Raw genomic sequence first — 10,408 nt, 5'->3', positions numbered from 1 at the left:
TTACTCCTTATACCTTCATCCATCGTGATTTGACCCAAAACTTGAAAACTTCAATCACACAAAACTCAACAAAAACCTTCATGAGATCCGTTAGTATAACAAAGCAAATCACTACTCTAAGTACCATTGCAAACCCATTCATATTTTATTTTTTGCATTATATCTACTGTATTCAAACTTTAATATAGCTTATACCCTCCAATACAAACCATAGATTCATCGAAATAAGGACACAACGCAAAGAAAACAGAATCTATCAAAAACAGGACCGTCTGTAGTAATCTAAAAACTTTTAATACCTCTTTAACTCCAAAAAATCTGAAAAATTAGGACAACGTGGGAAATTTGTATATAAATCTCGTGTAAAACATTCAGAGCAAAATCACGTTTATGTGATTTATTAAAAAAAACTTTACTGGGCACAAAAGTTTCTGTTTTTCAACAAGATCAAATCAACTATCACCCAACATGATCCCAAAGGCTTTGTTGGGCACAAACACTAATTAAAACATAAAAACACAATCATAACAGTAGCATAATTGTGCAAACACTCAAGAATAGAAAGAAAAAGACAAAAATAAATTTTATTCATTGGGTTGCGTCCCAATAAGCGCTACCGTTTTATGCCCCTAGCTAGGCATAATGCAAAGATCTAAGTGTTGTCATCTTTAGTTCTAGATCCATAAGATGCCCTCATGATTTATTCATATGGTGGCTTAATTCTTGTTCTAGGTAAGTGTTCCATACCCTTCCTTAGTGGAAATTGAAATTTAATATAGCCTTCTTTCATATCAATCATGGCACCAATAGTACGTAAAAAAGGTCTACCAAGTATAATAGGACAAGACGGATTGCAATCAATATCGAGAACAATAAAATCTGTGGGCACATAATTCCTATTTGCAAGAATAAGAATATCATTAATTCTTCCCATAGGTTTTTTAATAGTAGAATCCGCCAGGTGCAAATTTAAAGAGCATTCTTCAATATCGGTAAGACCAAGCACATCACATAAAGATTTCGGAATTGTAGAAACACTAGCACCCAAGTCACATAAAGAAAAACACTCATAATTTTTAATCTTGAATTTGATAGTAGGTTCCCATTCATCATGTAATTTTCTAGGAATTGAAATCTCTAATTCCAACTTTTCTTCCAAAGCTTTCATCGTAGCATCAACAATATGTTTAGTAAAAGCTTTATTTTGTTCATAAGCATGGGGTGAATTTATCATTGATTGCAACAAAGAAATACAATCAAAGATAAATTATCATAATTAAAGTCTTTGTAATCCAGAAGAGTGGGCAGGTCACTAGTTAAAGTTTTGACCTCTCCAAACCCACTTTTTTTAATTTTCTCAAGAATATTTTCACCCTCCAAATTATCGAGACACCTAGCTAAACTTGACTTTTCTTCAGTCCCTTTTTCATTAATTTTAATTTTACTAAACAAAGAATCAATAGAAGAAACACCAATCACTTTAAGATCTTAATCATTTTTATGAAAGCAATCACTAGAAAACGCTTTTTCTAAGAATTCTCTTTTAGCTCTGAGAATAGCGGTTCTTTTCTTACTTTCATCCATAGAAACATATAAAGCTTTAATTGATTCCTCAACCTCAGGCGCAAAAAATTTCATCTTGAGATTTTCTACATCATGACAAATTCTATCAATGCTTCTAGACATATCATCACTCTTACTCAACTTTCCTTCTATCATAGTATTAAAATTCTTTTGAGCATTGATAAATTCTTTAATGTTATTCTCAAGATCAGAGGTGTTCCTATTATTATTATAAGAATGATTACCATAGGAATTACCATAATTATTAGAGGAATTTCTCGGAAAAGGTCTAGGATTAAAATTACCTCTATAAGCATTGCTATTAAAATTGTTTCGCGAAACAAAATTCACATCTACGGCGTCACTATTTTGCTCAATCAACGTAGAAAAAGGCACATCATTAAAATCAATATAAACCAACTTCATAAGAGCATCAACTTTTTCACTCAAAAAATTTATTTCTTCTACCGAATTAACCTTTTTACTAGTAGGAGCACTTTTGGTATGCCATTGTGAATAATTTGCCATAATATTATCAAGCAATTTAGTAGCTTCACCCAATGTAATTTCCATAGAAGTACCACCCACGACATAATCTAAAAGATTTCTAGAAAAAAATTCAATCCCGCATAAAAAATTTGTATGATCATCCAAATATTTAAACCATGAGTAGGACAATTTCTTAGCATCAATCTCATTCTTTCCGAAGATTGCGCAACATGTTCATGGTCAAGTTGCTTAAAATTCATGATTTGTGTCCTAAGGGAAATAATTTTCGTGGGCGGAAAATACTTAGTAATAAAAGCATATTTGCACTTATCCCAAGAATCGATACTATTGCGAGGCAAAGAATAAAACCAAATTTTTGCATGATCTCACAAAGAAAACAGGAATAATTTCAGCTTCACAATATCATTATCCACATCTTTTTTTTGCATATCGCATAATTCCACGAATGTGTTAATATGGGACGCGGCATCCTCACTAGGAGTACTGGGAAATTAATCTTCCATAACAAGATTCAACAAAGCGACATTAATATCACAAGACTCTTCACTAGTGGCGGGAGGATCAGTCGGAGTGCTAATAAAATCATTGTTGTTGGTATTGGAGAAATCACACAACTTGGTGTTCTCTTGAGTCATCGTGAACATGCAACAAGATTGCACTCAAAAATAGATCTGACGAGAAAACGGCGAACGAAAAGGAAGGCGAATAAAACGGCAAATTTTGGGGTGAAGTGGGGGAGATGCAAACGAGAGGCAAATGGAAAATAATGTAAATTGCAAGGAGATGAGATTTGTGATTAGGAACCTGGTAGATGTTGATGATGTCTCCCTGGCAATGGCGATAGAAATTCCTTTAGATGCGGCTTGAACTACGTCGGTATTTCCACAAAGAGGAAGAGATGATGCAGCATAGCTATGGTAGGTATTTCCCTCAGTGAAGAGACCAAGGTTATCGAACCAGTAGGAGAACCATGCAAGACTACGTGAATGACACCTACATACAAAGAACAAATACTTGCGATCCGGCATAAAAGAGGGGTTGTCAATCCCTCCTGGGTAAAAAGATAGATAAAATTGTAGTAGATTGGATAAATAGATCTCGCGGGAACGCGAGATAAAAGAAATAACAATAAATTGCAGCAAGGTATTTTTTGGGTTTTTGGATTAATAAATCTGAAAATAAAAGCAAATAAAATATATCTTAAAGGCAAATATGATAAAGAAGAGACCCGGGGGCCGTAGATTTCACTAGTGGCTTCTCTCAAGAAAAATAGCATACGGTGGGTAAACAAATTACTATTGGGAAATTGAAGGAACTTCAAATAATTATGACGATATCCAGGTAATGATCATTATATAGGCATCACGTCCAAGATTAGTGGGCCGACTCATGCCTGCATCTACTACTATTACTCCACACATGGACCGCTATCCAGCATGCATCTAGTATATTAAGTTCATGGAGAAACGGAGTACTGTAATAAGAACGATGACATGATGTAGACAAGATCTACTCATATAGGAATAGACCCCATCTTGTTATCCTTAATAGCAACGATGCATACATGTCATTTCCCCTTTTGTCACTGGGATTGAGCACCGTAAGATCGAACCCATCACAAAGCACCTCTTCCCATGGCAAGAAAAATCGATCTATTCGGCCTAACTAAACCAAAGATTTGAAGAAGAAATACGGGGCTATAAGTAACTTGCATATAATAGATCAATAGACTCAAATAACTTCCATGGATAAAAATGTAGATCTGATCATAAACTCAAAGTTCATCGGATCCCAACAAACACATTGCAAAAAGAGTTACATCAAATAGATATCCAAGAGACCATTGTATTGAGAATCAAAAGAGAGAGAGAGAGAGAGAGGAAGCCATCTAGCTACTAACTACGGACCCGTATGTCTACAATGAACTACTCATGCATCATCGGAGAGGAACCAATGAGGATGATGAACCCCTCTGTGATGGTGTCTAGATCGGATCTATGGTTTCTGGAACTTGCAGCGGTTGGAATTGTGTTTCATCGACTCCTCTAGGATTTTTGGAATATTGGGATATTTATAGAGCACAGAGGCGGTGTAGGAGGCCACCGAGGTGGGTACAACCCACCAGGCCCAGGCGCGCCCAGGTGGGTTGTGGCCCCCTCGGGGCACCCCTCTAGTGCTTCTTTGGCCCATCCTATGTCTTCTAGCCTAGAAAAATTCTCCAAAAAGTTCCACTGCATTTGGACTCCGTTTGGTATTGATTTTCTGCGAAGCAAAAAATAAGCAAAAAACAGCAACTGATACTGGGCACTATGTCAATAGGTTAGTCCCAAAAAATGATATAAATTTGCTATAAAATGATTGTAAAACATCCAAGAATGATAATATAACAACATGGAACAATAAAAAATTATAGATACATTGGAGACGTATCAGCCGCACATGAGGGGTTGTTGTAATGGCAGCATGCAGGCGGACGTGGAGTTCCCCATTCCTCATGCCATGCTTCTCCCGTGCGGTTGGAAGACTTTTGCGTGCCCATAGCTTGGCGACGGGCACGTCCTCCATTTTAAGTTAATGGAGGCCACCCTGATCTCCGTCAAAGTCTTCGGACGCTCAGGTGCTCGCTTAGGGTGTTGCGCAGAGAGCTCAACCAACGACAAAAGCTCCTCCTCAAGTGATACCGATGAGGAGGACAGTGACGAAGATAATGACGGTGCCGATGGGGAGGACGATGGCTCCGGCTCGAGCTGAACACCAGCCGCAGCATCACCGTTAAGCAGCGGCACCACCATCTGCGCCTGCATCTCCTCTCCGGCAAGGCAATTTGCCGGGTAGTTGGATGTAGAGGTGTGGTCGATGTCTCTGGATCCTCCGCAAGCCTTCCAGTTGGACCCCGCAGGCTTCCTCGTGGGCTCCGGCTTCGTTCGCCCTGCCGTGTCCTGCTGGCCCTGGTGGTGGTGACCAGGGGGTCATGTCCGCCGCTCTCTTCACCGTCACCTTCGCCCGCGCTCTCCCGATGTTGTCAGGCTCCTCGCCATGGGGCCTGGCAGGATCAGGTTGGGCTTCTGCCCAGGCGCTCCTTTTGCCCTCTTCACCTCCCATTGTAGTGCCTAGGAGGAGAGGGACAAGAAAGGGATTACGGGGCACTTATCTTTTTCCAGTCTAAAATGTGTACGCATTTGCCAAACTTTAGTCTAATTATGTAATCTTCTTTATCCAAGTTTGTGTTATGTAAGATCTGTACTTGTTTATCAGCGTACTCAATGAAATAGACAAGCCTTGTCGGGTACTTGTGCATGTAACATGTCCATGAAGTGGTGAGATGCCTCTATACATCTAAGTAAACAAGTTTTCTCCGACAAGCTATCTTGTCGGTGCCTTTAGTTTGCTGCCGTGGGGCTAGGCCTTCCAGGAATAAAACCATAAAAAGGGACCAACCCCTTGTCAAACCTTCTTCGTCAAAGGCCACTGCGACCATCTTGACCGAAGCAATGTTCGGGACAAAGGATGGGAGCACCTATGTTTCGAAGGTGACGAGGTTTTCATATGCACAAGTTTTCACTTTATAGAACATGTATGGATAAGAAGGAACTTATTTGTTTGGCTCGCCGGGGACCGCTATGTATGCTCATCTCCATTTCCTCTCTTTAGGACCAAGTCCGCGGGAAGAACCCTGCATCTTAGTGCAGATGAAAACAGAGCTACATGCGATCTTGTCTATATGATCATGCTATGATCATGATATGCTTATGCATGCATGCAAGTTTCTTTGGGGTCCCCAGCGCTTCGTTTATTAATCTGTTGCTCAGGGTCTGCACCTGGGTTTGTACAAAGGGTTACATGCAACGTTGGCAAGGCTTGTACAAAAGGGTGGCTACCAGGTAGGGCCCGACAGCCATGCCTTACGGTTATAACCCACGGAGATGCTCAATGTTCTATGAGTTTTGCAACTGAATGCCATCTCCGATCTCCAGACGGACTGCGCCAGGTCTGGTGACTCTCATACTACCCGGTAAGGGCCTTCCCACTTCGGCGTCAACTTGTTCGCACCCTTGGCGGACTGAACACGCCTAAGGACAAGGTCGCCTTCCTCAAAGCTCTAGGCATGAACCCTGCGGCTGTGATAGTGGCGCAAGGCTTGCTGGTAGCATGCAACACGTGTAGCAGCCCGAAGATGGTTCTCCTCAGGTAGCACAACATCGTCATGTCGGTGATGTTCTTGCGCTACTTTATCATAGGCAAGCACTCGAGGTGATCCGTATATGAGTTCCGTGGGGATCACTGCTTCTGCCTCATAGACTAGGGAGAAGGGAGTCTAACCGGTAGCTCAATTTGGTGTCGTACGGAGGGACCAAAGAACCACCGGCAGCTCATCGATCCATCACCTGCCACACTTCTGCAGCTTATCAAATGTTCTTGTCTTGAGTCCTCGTAGCACTTCATCATTTGCCCTCTCAGCTTGTCCATTGCTTATGGGATGGGCAACAGAGGCAAATGAGACCTTGCTTCCGAGGGCATGAACATATTGCATGAAGGAGTGGCTTGTGAATTGGGTGCCATTTTCAGTGATGATTCTGGCGGGTACTCCGAAACGGCACACCAATCCTTTCAAGAACTTGATAGTTGACTATGCGGTCACCTTCCTCATGGGCTCCACTTCCGGCCACTTTGTAAACTTGTCGATTGCAACATACAAAAATTCAAAGCCCCGGGTAGCACGGGGGAAGGGGCCCAAGATGTCTAGCCCCCAAACCGAAAATGGCCATGACAAAGGGATTGTTTGAAGAGCTTGAGCAGGCTGATGGATATTCTTGGAGTCGAACCGTGATACATCTCCAACGTATCTATAATTTTTGATTGTTCCATGCTATTATATTATCTGTTTTGGATGTTTTAAATGCTATTTTATATTATTTTGGGACTAACCTATTAACCTAGAGCCAAGTGCCAGTTTCCGTTTTTTCCTTGTTTTTGAGTTTCGCAGAAAAGGAATACAAAATGGAGTCCAAACGGAATGAAAACTTTGCGATAATTTTTCTTCGACCAGAAGACACCCCAGAGACTTGGAGATCAAGTCAGAAGAGCCACGAGGCGGCCACAAGGGGGGAGGGCTTGCCAGGGGGTAGGGCATGCCCCCATGCTTGTGGGCCCCTCGTGACTCCCCTGACCTAATTCCTTCGCCTATATATTGACATATATTCCCAAACCACCAGAAGGAGCCACGAAAAGACTTTTACACCGCCGCAACCTTCTGTACCCGTGAGATCCCATCGAGGGACCTTTTTCGGCACCCTGCCGGAGGGGGATTCCATCACGGAGGGCTTCTACATCAACTCTATTGCCCTTCCGATGAAGCGTGAGTAGTTTACCTCAGACCTACGGGTCCATAGCTTGTAGCTAGATGGCTTCTTCTCTCTCTTTGATTCTCAGTACCATGTTCTCCTTGATGTTCTTGGAGATCTATCTGATGTAATACTCTTTTGCGGTGTGTTTGCCGAGATCCGATGAATTGTGGATTTATGATTGGCTTATCTATGAATATTAATTGAATCTTCTCTGAATTCTTTTATGCATGATTTGATATCTTTGTAATTCTCTTCGAACTATCGGTTTGGTTTGGCCAACTAGATTGGTTTTCCTTGTAATGGGAGAAGTGCTTAGCTTTGGGTTCAATCTTGTGGTGTCCTTTCCCAGTGACAGTAGGGGCAGCAAGGCACGTATTGTATTGTTTCCATCGAGGATAAAAAAGATGGGTTTTCATCATATTGCTTGAGTTAATTCCTCTACATCATGTCATCTTACTTAATGTGTTACTCTGTTCTTCATCAACTTAATACTCTAGAAGTAGGCAGGAGTCGGTCAATGTGTGGAGTAACAGTAGTAGATGCAGAATTGTTTCGGTCTACTTGACATGGACGTGATGCCTATATTTCATAATCATTGCCTTTGATATCGTCATAACTTTGCACTTTTCTATCAATTGCTTGGTAGTAATTTGTTCACCCACCGTATTATTTGCTATCTTGAGAGAAGCCTCTAGTGAAACCTATGGCACCGGGGTCTATTTTCCATCATATAAGTTTTCGATCTACAATATTAGTTTCCGATCTACTATTTTTGCAATCTTTTACTTTCTGATCTATAAACCAAAACCCAAAAATATTTACTTTACCGTTTGTTTAGTTTCATCTATCTCTGTCAGTCCCACTTTTGCAAGTAACTATGAAGGGATTGACAACACCTTTATCGCGTTGGGTGCAAGTTGTTTGATTTTTTGTGTAGATATTAGGTGATTTGCGCGTTGTCTCCTACTGGATTGATACCTTGGTTCTCAAATTGAGGGAAATACTTATCTCTACTTTGCTGCATCACCCCTTCCTGTTCAAGGGAAAAACCAATGCAAGCTCAAGAAGTAGCAGGAAGAATTTCTGGCGTCGTTGCCGTGGAGATTTACACGAACTCAAGGAATACCATGTACCCATCATAAACTCTCATCTCTTACATTACATTATTCGCCATTTCCCTCTCGTTTTCCTCTCCCCCACTTCTAAAACAATTTTCGAAAAGATACGCCTTTTCTTTGCCCCTCTTCTGTTCATCTTCTTTGTTTGCTTTTTTGTGCTCATGCATTAGATCGTTTGGCTTGCTTTTATGGCTAGTCCTCCCATCATTGTCAGCACTCCCGATAATGAAGTCCTCAATTTTAAACAAAGGGAGGGTGAAAATTTAAAAGATGCTTGGTATAGAATTTTCAATGCTCAGAATAGATCTACTAGAAAGCAATCTAATGTCGTTCTTCTTTGCAATTTTTATGTGGCGTTACTCCTTGGAATATAGATGTTCTAGATACCATTACCGAGGGGAATTTCTTGGGGAGCCATACGTTTGATTCTTATAATGCCATGATAGATTTGTTAGGCCCACCACCTCTTTTGATCAATGGAACTTTTTTAACCTTGGAACATGTGATGGAAAGGCTTGGTATTATTGAGAATAAAATGGCTACCGTGGAGTTGATTGAAGTTTTGGATAAAAAGATTCATAATCAGATTACTCAATATGGATCTAAAGTAGGAGTTACTTTAAAGAATCTTAAAGAAAAGGAACCCGTAGTTAATGAAAAGATAGATCAAGATTCTACTTGAATTGGCAAACTAGAAGACATTATTACCAACTTGGGTTATGCTTATTCCTCCGTTAAAACCACTCAAAATCTTCCTCCTAAGACTGCCAAGTTTATTTACGTTCCTAGGAATAAGGGTGAATCTTCTAGTAAAGAAAATGAAGATCTAAAAACAATAAGTGTTCACCCCAATTTTTTTGATATTAAAGGAACCGATTGCCATGAGTGAATTTCTTGATTTCTTGCCTAGGAGTTTGATCATTGATAAAACCAAAGAATCTCCTAAGGATTACAAGTGTGCAATTGAAGAATTGCATACCAAATATGACAATACCTAGATCAATTCGTGTTTTTATGCCTAGCTAGGGGAGTTAAACAATAGCGCTTGTTGGGAGGCAACCCAATTTTATTTTTGTTCTTGATTTTTTGTTCCTGTTTTGCAATAAATAATTCATCTAGCCTCTGGTTAGATGTTGTTTTGTATTTTAATTAGTGTTTGTGCCAAGTAAGACCTTTAGGATGGCTTACGGTGATAGTTGATTTGATCTTGCTGAAAAACTGAAATTTTTGCGCTCAGGAAAACAATTCCCATTTCTAACAGAAGCGTGATAAAATACTGATTCATTTTGCAGAAGATTAATATACAAATTTCTTATGTTTTCCTAATTTTTCAGAATTTTTGGAGTTACTTAAGTATTAGAGAGTTGCAGATTACTACAGACTGTTCTGTTTTTGACAGATTCTGTTTTTCTATGTGTTGTTTGCTTATTTTGATGAATCTATGGGTAGTATCAGGGGGTACGAACCATAGAAAAGTTGGAATACAGTAGATATTACATCAATATAAGTAAATAATGAGTTCACAATAGTACCAAAAGTGGTGATTTATTTTCTTATACTAACGGAGCTTATGAGATTTTCTGTTGAGTTTTGTGTTGTGAAGTTTTCAAGTTTTGGGTGAGGATTTGATGGACTATGGAATAAGGAGTGGCAAGAGCCTAATCTTGGGGATGCCCAAGGCACCCCAAGGTAATATTCAACGACAACAAATAGCCTAAGCTTGGGGATGCCCCAGAAGGCATCCCCTCTTTCGTCTTCGTCTATCGGTAACTTTACTTGAGGCTATATTTTTATTCACCACATGATATGTGTTTTGCTTGGAGCGTCTTGTATGATATGAGTCTTTGCTTTTTAGTTTTCCACAATCATCCT

Source organism: Triticum aestivum, chromosome 3A (genome assembly GCF_018294505.1).
Source record: "Triticum aestivum cultivar Chinese Spring chromosome 3A, IWGSC CS RefSeq v2.1, whole genome shotgun sequence".
Taxonomy (NCBI): domain Eukaryota; kingdom Viridiplantae; phylum Streptophyta; class Magnoliopsida; order Poales; family Poaceae; genus Triticum; species Triticum aestivum.
This window is presented reverse-complemented; position numbering follows the sequence as displayed.